The sequence below is a fragment of the Balaenoptera acutorostrata genome, chromosome 15 (genome assembly GCF_949987535.1).
Source record: "Balaenoptera acutorostrata chromosome 15, mBalAcu1.1, whole genome shotgun sequence".
Lineage (NCBI taxonomy): Eukaryota > Metazoa > Chordata > Mammalia > Artiodactyla > Balaenopteridae > Balaenoptera > Balaenoptera acutorostrata.
This window is the reverse complement of record NC_080078.1, coordinates 89998895-90008381: the sequence shown is the minus strand read 5'-3', so window position 1 is coordinate 90008381 and position 9487 is coordinate 89998895.

The following is a 9487-nucleotide window of genomic DNA, read 5'->3' as shown; positions in this document are numbered from 1 at the left end:
GGTTGTGCTGTCATCTTCAAAGAACGGTACTAGGACTTCCCTTTGTTCAGGTAGCCCTTTTTTTTTTAAGGTTTTTTTTTTGTGTGTGGTAATATATAGATAACATAAAATTTACCATTTTAACCATTTTTAAGTGAACGGTTCAGTGGCATCAAGTACATTCTCATTGTTGTGCAACCATCACCACTATCGATCTCCAGAATTTTTTCACAATTCCAAACTGAAACTCTGTACTAAGAAACTCTGGGGCTTCCCTGGTGGCGCAGTGATTGGGAATCTGCCTGCCAATGCAGGGGACACGGGTTCGAGCCCTGGTCTGGGAAGATCCCACATGCTGCGGAGCGACTAGGCCTGTGAGCCACAGTTGCTGAGTCTGTGCGTCTGGAGCCTGTGCTCCACAACAAGAGAGGCCGTGATAGTGAGAGGCCCGCGCACCGCGATGAAGAGTGGCCCCCACTCGCCGCAACTAGAGAAAGCCCTCGCATAGAAACGAACACCCAACACAGCCAAAAATAAATAAATAAATAAATAAAATTTTAAAAAAAAAGAGAGAACAAGAATGTTTAAAAAAAAAAAGAAACTCTGAAGCTCTGACCAAGATGCAGTGACAGGAGTTGGACTTGCCCCCATTCATGAAACAACAAAGAAATGGACAAAATACGTGATGCAGCAGTTCTCAGGACACTAAACATTATGCAACAAAGCTCAGTGACTCCTGAGAGATGAAGAACCAATGGGCTGAGCCCTGCAATTGCCCCCATCTTACCACTGTGAGAATCTCCAGGCTGCAGTGCAGAGAAAGGGAACCCAAGCAGAGCCAGAAGGACTCCCTGAGTCGAGGAGATAAAACTGAGAATTCAGGGAAGCCAAGGCAGCTAGAGGCCACAGCTGGTGAGGAGAAAGCGACATTGAGAAGGAACGTGGGGATCTGCAGGAGACCCCCCACCACCACCAAATTTTCAGCAGAGAACTAATCAGCACATGCATGTCAGTAAACAACCCAAGTCTGGGAGAAGAACCGCCCAGAAGGATTCGAGGTAATGCCCCACACCGTAACAAGGCAGGAAGTAGTGCGGGTTCCCACCAGCCAGACTGGACGACCTCTTGGTTCATTGGACATTAGGTAGAGGACGGAGAAGGCTCTTGCCTCAGTAGTGAGGAATAATTAGCCCCAGACTGGTCACTGCACAGACCCCACCTAACAAATCAAAGAAAGGTTTGGAAGAATCAAACTATTTCCTTCTAACTGTATCCCAAAACAAAGCTCAAGAATATTTTTAAGAACACAAAATATCCAACCCTCAACAAGGTAAAATTCACAGTGTCTGGCATCCAATCTAAAATTGTCAGGTACACAAAGGAGGAAAATACAACTCCTAATGAGGAGAAAAATCAAGCAATTGAAACTGGCCCAGAGTTGACATAGATCTTAGTATCAGTAGACAAAGACACTAACATGGGTGCTGTAAGTGAATATCAAGTATTGAAAACAGTTAAGTAGAGACATAGAGGTTACAAAAAAAGACTCAAATATAACTTCTAGAAATGAAAATTATAATGTCTGAGTTGAAAAATATGTGGATGTTGTTAGCAGCAGATTGGACATTGCTGCAGAAAGGTTTGAAGAAATAGCAATAGGAACTGTCCCAAATAAAACATGGAGAGAAATGAAAATAAAAAGTTAACAGCCTCAATGACAACTGTGGGACAACCTCAAGTGGCCTAATATACATGTAATTAGTGTCCCAGAAAGAAGGAAAGACAGGTTGGGAGAGAAAAAATTATTTGAAAAAACGAAGGCTGAAAATTTTCCAAATTTGATGAAAACTACAAACCTCAATGTATCTCAAGCTCAGAAACATGAAGGAAACTACACCAAGGTATAACACAATCGAGTTGCTCAACCAGTGATAGAGAGAAAAAAATTTTAAACACCCAGAGAAAAAAAAGACACATTATGTACAAAGGAATAAAAATAAGGCTGACAGCAGATTTCGTCATGGAAGCAATACAAGCAAGAAGACAGTGAAGTAACCTATTTAAAATACTGAAAGGGAGAACAAAACTCTGCCACCCTAGAATTCTAGCTTTCAAAAACAAAGGGGAGGGGCTTCCCCAGTGGTGCAATGGATAAGAATCCACCTGCCAATGCAGGGGACACAGGTTTGATCCCTGCTCTGGGAAGACCCCACATGCCACGGAGCAGCTAAGCCCGTGTGCCACAACTACTGAGCCCACATGCTGCAACTACTGAAGCCCACGCGCCTAGAGCCCATGCTCTGCAACAAGAGAAGCCACCACAAGGAGAAGCCTGCGCACTGCAAGGAAGAGTAGCCCCCACTCGCCACAACTAGAGAAAGCCCGTGCACAGCAACGAAGACCAAATGCAGCCAAAAATAAATAAATTAAAAAACAAAAACAAAGGGGAGGAGAGTGTAGTGTAAGTGCCTGGCGTGAAGCTTTGATTACCGAGGCATCATATCAGATGACATGGCTCGTGAATAAACATATCACCAGCTGTATGACACGACTACTAGCAAAACAATCAGGTAGGGAATTCCCCTCCCCCCTTGCATGGAGCTCCCGTTTCAGAAAACCCTGGGAGACCTGGAAAACTGAGCACCTGAATGACCCTGCCTACTCCCTAATTCCTGCCCTTATGCTCCAGGCTTGCCAATAACGCGTGACCCCATGATCCTAGGCACCCCACCCTCAGACCCTAATAAAGGCAAAGCCCCAGGCTCTCTTTCTCCCCCTCTGACCCTGCTGTGCGGCCCTGAGCCGTGCCATGTACCCTCCAGCACCTGTGAGTAATAAATCTTGTGCCTCAGCGTTCCCTCGCGGTTTTTGCTAAAGTGCATCCAGCGATCATAATAAGAACCACAAGGGCCAGTCCAGCCACAACATTGGCCCGGTAGCAGGGTTAGTGGGGGTGTCTCCAGGGCTCACTACAAGTAATACAGGCCCAGGAAGTGCCTCAGGCGTTCCTAGCTGAGAGCATCACCATCAATAGGCTGGGACTGACACAGCAAAGAGCAAATTACATCCAAAGTGAGCAGAAGAAAAGAAATAATAAAAATTAGAGCAGAAATCAATGAAACAGAAAACAAGAAATCAATAGGGGAAATGCGTGAAACCAGCAGGTGGTTCTCTGAAAAGATTGATAAAACTGATAAACCTCTAGCCAGGCTAAGCAAGAAAAAAAGAAGATACAAATTATTATCAGAAATGAAATAAGGGCCATCACTATGGATCCCATGAATATTAAAAGCATAATAAAAGAATATTGTGGGGACTTCCCTGGTGGCGCAGTGGTTAAGAATCCACCTGCCAATGCAGGGGACACAGGTGCGAGCCCTGGTCCTTGAAGATCCCACATGCTGCGGAGCAACTAAGCCTGTGCGCCACAACTACTGAGCCCATGTGCTGCACCTACTGAAGCCCACACGCCAAGAGCCCATGCTCCACAACAAGAGAAACCACTGCAATGAGAAGCCCGCGCACCACAGTGAAGAGTAGCCCGCACTCGCCACAACTAGAGAAAGCCTGCACACAGCAACGAAGACCCAGTGCAGCCAAATAAATAATTAATTTTTTAAAAAAAGAATACTGTGAACAACTCTAGCTCACAAATATGATAATCTAAAAAAATGAACCAGTTCCTTCTAAGATGCAAGTTACCAAACTCATACAAGGATATATAGATCATGTGAATAGTCCTACATCTATTAAAGAAATCAATAATTAATAACCTTCCAAAACAGAAAGCACCAGGCACAGATGGGTTTACTGGTGAATTCTACCAAATACTTAAGGAAGAAATGATACCAGTTATGTGATCTCTTCCACGAAACAGAAGCTAGGGAACACTTCCTAACTCATTCTACGAGACCGGAATTTCCCTAATACCAAAACTAGACAAAGACATTACAAGAAAGGGAAAGTATTGGGTTGGCCAAAAGTTTCATTTGTTTTTTTCTGTAAGATTGCTCTAGTAGCACTTAGCTGTCTTTAACTTCATTCGAAGCAATTTTGTTAGATTGTATGTGACAGCTGTCATATCAGCGTGCATTTAAAACAAGACTTATCAAAATTGGTGAATTTTTGTGTAACCATTTTAATATTGAAGATGGAAGGAAAAAAAGCAACATTTTCAGCATATTATGCTTTATTATTTCAAGAAAGGTAAAAATGCAACAAAACGCAAAAACAGATTTGTGCAGTGTATGGAGAAGGTGCTGTGACTAATTGACCATGTCAAAAGTGGTTTGTGAAGTTTCGCGCTGGAGATTTCTCACTGGACGATTCTCCACAGTCAGGTAGAGCAGTTGAAGTTGACAGGGATCAAATAGAGACATTGATTGAGAACAATCAATGTTATATCACGCGGGAGATAGCTGACATACTCAAAACATCCAAATCAAGCATTGAAAATCATTTCCACCAGCTTGGTTATGTTAATTGCTTTGATGTTTGGGTTCCACATAAGTTAAGTGAAAAAAAACTTCTTGACCGTATTTCCGCATGCAATTCTCTACTTAAACATAACAAAAACGTTCTATTTTAAAACAAATTGTGACGGGCAATGAAAAGTGGATACTGTACAATAATGTGGAACAGAAGAAACCGTGGGGCAAGCAAAATGAACCACCACCAACCACACGAAAGGCTGGTCTTCATCCAAAGAATGTGATGTTGTTTATATGGTAGGATTAGAAGGGAGTACTCTATTCTGAGCTCCTTCCAGAAAACCAAACGATTAATTCCAACAAGTATTGCTCCCAATTAGACCAACTGAAAGCAGCACTCAACAAAATGTGAAAAGCGTCCACAATTAGTCAACAGAAAATGCAAAATCTTCCATCAGGATAATGCAAGACCACATGTTTCTTTGATGACCAGGCAAAACTGTTACAGCTTGGCTGGGAAGTTCTGATTCATCTGCCATATTCCCCAGATATAGCACCTTTGGATTTCCATTTATTGAGGTCTTTACAAAATCTCTTAATGGAAAAAATTTCAATTCCCTGGAAGACTGTAAAAAGCACCTGGAACAGTTCTTTGCTCAAAAAGACAGAAAGTTTTGGGAAGATGGAATGATGAAGTTGCCTGAAAAATGGCAGAAGGTAGTGGAACAAAAGAGTGAATACATTGTTCAATAAAGGTCTTTGTGAAAATGAAAAATCTGTCTTTTATTTTTACTTAAAAACTGAAGGCACTTTTTGGCCAACCCAATACAAACCAATATCTCGCATGAGCATAGACACAAAAATCCAATATGTACAAATGGAATCCAATAATATATAGAATGAATTACACACCATGACCAAGTGCAGTTTATTCCAGGGAAGCATTTAACATTTCAAAGTAATCCATCACATCAACAGGCTAAAAAATCTTCTGATCATATCAATTTTGGATATGAAATTGGATTTTGTCAGATGCAGAAAAAGCATCTGACAAAATCTAATACCCATTCATTATAAAAACTCTCAGCAAACTAGGATTAGAGGGGAACTTTCTCAATTTAGTAAAGAATATCTACAGAAAACCCACAGCAAACATCATACTGGATGAGAAAATAGATACTTTCCCATAAAATTGGGAATAAGGCAAGAATGTTCTCACCACTTCTCTTCAACATTGTACTAGAAGCTCTAGCTAATCCAATAAGACATGAAAAGGAGAGAAAAGGTATGCAGATTTGGAAGGAAGAAATAACTGTCTTTGTTCACAGATGACAAGATTGTCTACATAGAATATACCCCCAAAATCTATTAAAAATAAACAAACAAAAACCTCCTGAACTAATAAATGATTATAGAAAGGTTTCAGAATACAATGTTAATATACAAAAATCTATCGCTTTCCTATTTACCAGCAATGGACAATTGGAATTTGAAATAAAAAACACAACATTTACATTAGCACCAAAACAAACAAACAAACAAACAAAACAAAAAAAACCTTAGGTATAAATCTAACCCAAAGAAGTACAAGATGGATAAGAGGAAAACTACAATACTCTGATTAAAGAAATCAAAGAAAACCTAAATAAATGAATAGATATTCCATGTTCACAGATAGGAAGACTCAATGTTGTTAAAATGTCAGTTCATCCCACGTTGATCTGTAGATTCAATGCAATCCAGTCAAAATCCCAGCAAGCTATTTTGTGGATATCAACAAGCTGATTTAAAGTTTATGTGGAAAGGCAAAAAAAAAAAAAGAATATCCGACACAATATTGAAGGAGAAGAATAAAATTGGAGACTGACACTACTCGACTTCAAGATTTAATTTAAAGTTACAGTAATGAAGACAGTGTGGTATTGATGAAAGAATAGACAAATAGATCAACAGAACAGAATAGAGGGCCCGTAAAAAGACCTGCACAAATATAGTCAACTGTTCTTTGACAAAGGAGCAAATCAATTCAATGGAGAAAGGATAGTCTTTTCAACAAATGGTGCTAGAACTGGACATACAGATACACAAAAAAGGATCTAGACACAAACCTCACAATTATCACATAAAAGTTCTAGAAGGTGATAAAGAGGAAAATCTGGGTGACCTTTGGCTTGGCGATGATGTTTTACATACAACATCAAAGACAGGATTCATAAAAGAAACAATTGGCAAGGTTGATTTCTTTTTTTTTTTTTTTTTTTTTTTGGTTGCACTAGATCTTAGTTGAGGCAGGCGGGCTCTTTAGTTGCGGCTCTCCGGCTCCTTAGTTGTGGCATGCGAACTCTTAGTTGTGGCATGCATGTGGGACCTAGTTCCCAGACCAGGGATCAAACCCGGGCCCCCTGCATTGGGAGCACAGAGTCTTAACCACTGCGCCACCAGGGAAGTCCCAGTAAGGTGGATTTCATTACAATTCAAAACTTCTGCTCTGTGAAAGATACTATTAAGAGAATGAAAGGATAAGCCAAAGACTGAGAGAGACTATTTGCAAAACACATAACTTATAAAGGACTCGTATCCAAAATATATAAAGAACTCTTAAAACTCAACAACAACAGAAGCCAAATAATCCAATTTAAAAATGGGCCAAAGACCTGAATAAATGCCTCAGCAAAAAAGACATACAGATGGCAAATAAGCATATAAAAGGATGTTCAACATCCTATGTCATCAGGGAAATGCAAATTAAAACAACGAGATACACTACACACCTGTTACAAATAGCTAAAACCCAAAACACTGACAACACCAAATGCTGGTAAGAATATGGAGTAACAGGAACTCTCATTCATTGCTTGTAGGAATGCAAAATTGTACAGCCACTTTGGAAAACAGTTTGGCAGTTTCTTACAAAGCTAAACAGTCTTATTAGATACAGCAGTCTCCTTGGTATTTACCCAAAGGAGTTGAAAACTTATGTACACACCAAAACCTGCACACGAATGTTTATAGCAGCTTTATTCATAATTGCCAATTTTTGTGCACAACTGTGGTACATCCCAACTATGGAATATTATTATTCAGCACTAAAAAGAAATGAGCTGTCAAGCCATAAAAAGACAGGGAGGAACCTTATGCTATTTCTAAATAAATGAAAGAAACCAGTCTCAAGAGGCTACAGACTGTGTGATTACGTACATACGGTATGATACGACATTTTGGAAAGGGCGAAACTGTAGAAATAGAAAGATTAGTGGTTGCCAGGGATGGGGTTGGGGGAAGGGGGGGATAAATAAACAAAGCACATAGGGTTTTTAGGGCAGTGAAACTATTCTGTGTGATACTGTAATGGTGGCTATATGACATATGCATTGTCAAAACTCACAGAATGTACAACCCCAAGAGTGAACCCTAATGCTTATGGACTTTAATAGTGTATCAATATTGGTACATCAGTTGTAACAATGTACCACATTAATGCAAGATGTTAATAATAGGGTAAACCGTGTGCAGGGGAGAGAGGGTATATGGGAAGTCTCTGTACTATCCCCTATTTTTCTGTAAACATAAAACTACTCGCAAAAAGTGAAGTATATTAATTTTTTTTAAAAAGGAGATGAAATTTTTTTCAGACATACAAAAGCTAGAAGCAGCAGCAGACCCACACAACATGTGTCAACAACAAATCGTCCCTTGCCATGGACACTTGCCAGCTACCTCTACAAAGATTAAATCATGTGCTCTCCTGCAGCTGCAGCTGCTGACTTTCAACACCCCCTGAAAGGAGTTCAGGGTGGAGAGCAGAAATGAGGCGCTCTGTGCTCGGGGGGAAAAAGTGGCAGAACAGGTCTTCAGATAGTTAGATATTTTCAGGAGCCGATTTTATGAGCCCAATTCTTATATCTCCTCATATCTAGAAAAGCACTAAAATCCATCATGATGACAACTGCTCCTCGTGACTAGCAGAAACCTTCTGCAAAAAAATATGTGCTCGATTGCATGTACTCCCCCTTCACCAGAATCACGTATATACTGACCTTCCCCCCCCACTTCTTTGGAGCAGTTTCTCAGAGATATCTGGGACACTGTCTCCCAGGCTGCAGTCCTCATTTTGCCCCAAATAAAACTTAACTCTCAACTCTCACGTTGTGCATTTTTTTAAGTTGACACATGAAATGATAAAGTGAGTTTTTCATGCAGAAAGCAAATAATAACAGATGGAAATACAGATCTACACAAAAGAATGAAGACCCCTGGAAATGATAACTCTGTGGGTAAATATATAAGATTATTTCTTAGTGTGCCTCAGTCCTGGACAAGGATGTCACTTCTCACTTTACCTACTTCAGTGCTGTTTTTACAATGGACAAGAATTGCTTTTGCAATTACAGTAACTAAAACATGCCTCCCCCACCCCACCCCACCCCCAGCCCCGTTTCCAACGTCTCCTCCAACAGAGGGGGGAGGGCTCACGTCCACTCTCCGCATCTGGGGCCTCGGAGTGAGATTACTGCCCACAGACGCATCAAACTCCACGGGGGGGGGGGGGGTCAAGGAGGGGGCCTCAGCGCAAGTGAACGCTGTTACACCTGGACCTTCTCTCCTGCCTCTGGCCATCTGTGAAGTGAGGCAGGACGGATCCGCATCCCAGGGCCAGGCCATGGCAATGACGAGACCCGATATTGACCACAAGGCGTCGCCGCTGCACTGCTGTGTTGAGAGCGCCCGAACTAGGTCATCTGAAAAGAGAAAAAAGTTTGTTCTTCTTCATTTTAAGCCATTTGTGGTGGAATTAACCACAGTTTCAGATATGAGTTGAGGCTTCTCTGCTATTTGTACTATATGGTGATGGCAGTTTGATGTTGATCTGAAAATATTGGTGAACTCAAACGTATTCATATAAGTAAAATGATTGGGAAGGGATTCTGAAAAATAACTTCTCATCTTAAAACAAACCACCTTAATAAAAGGTTAGCAATGCCTGGGCACAGGAATCTGCAATGATTACTTTTATGTGTCCACTTGACTAGGTTATGGTGCCCAGATATTTGGTCAAATACCAGTTAGGTGTTGCTGTG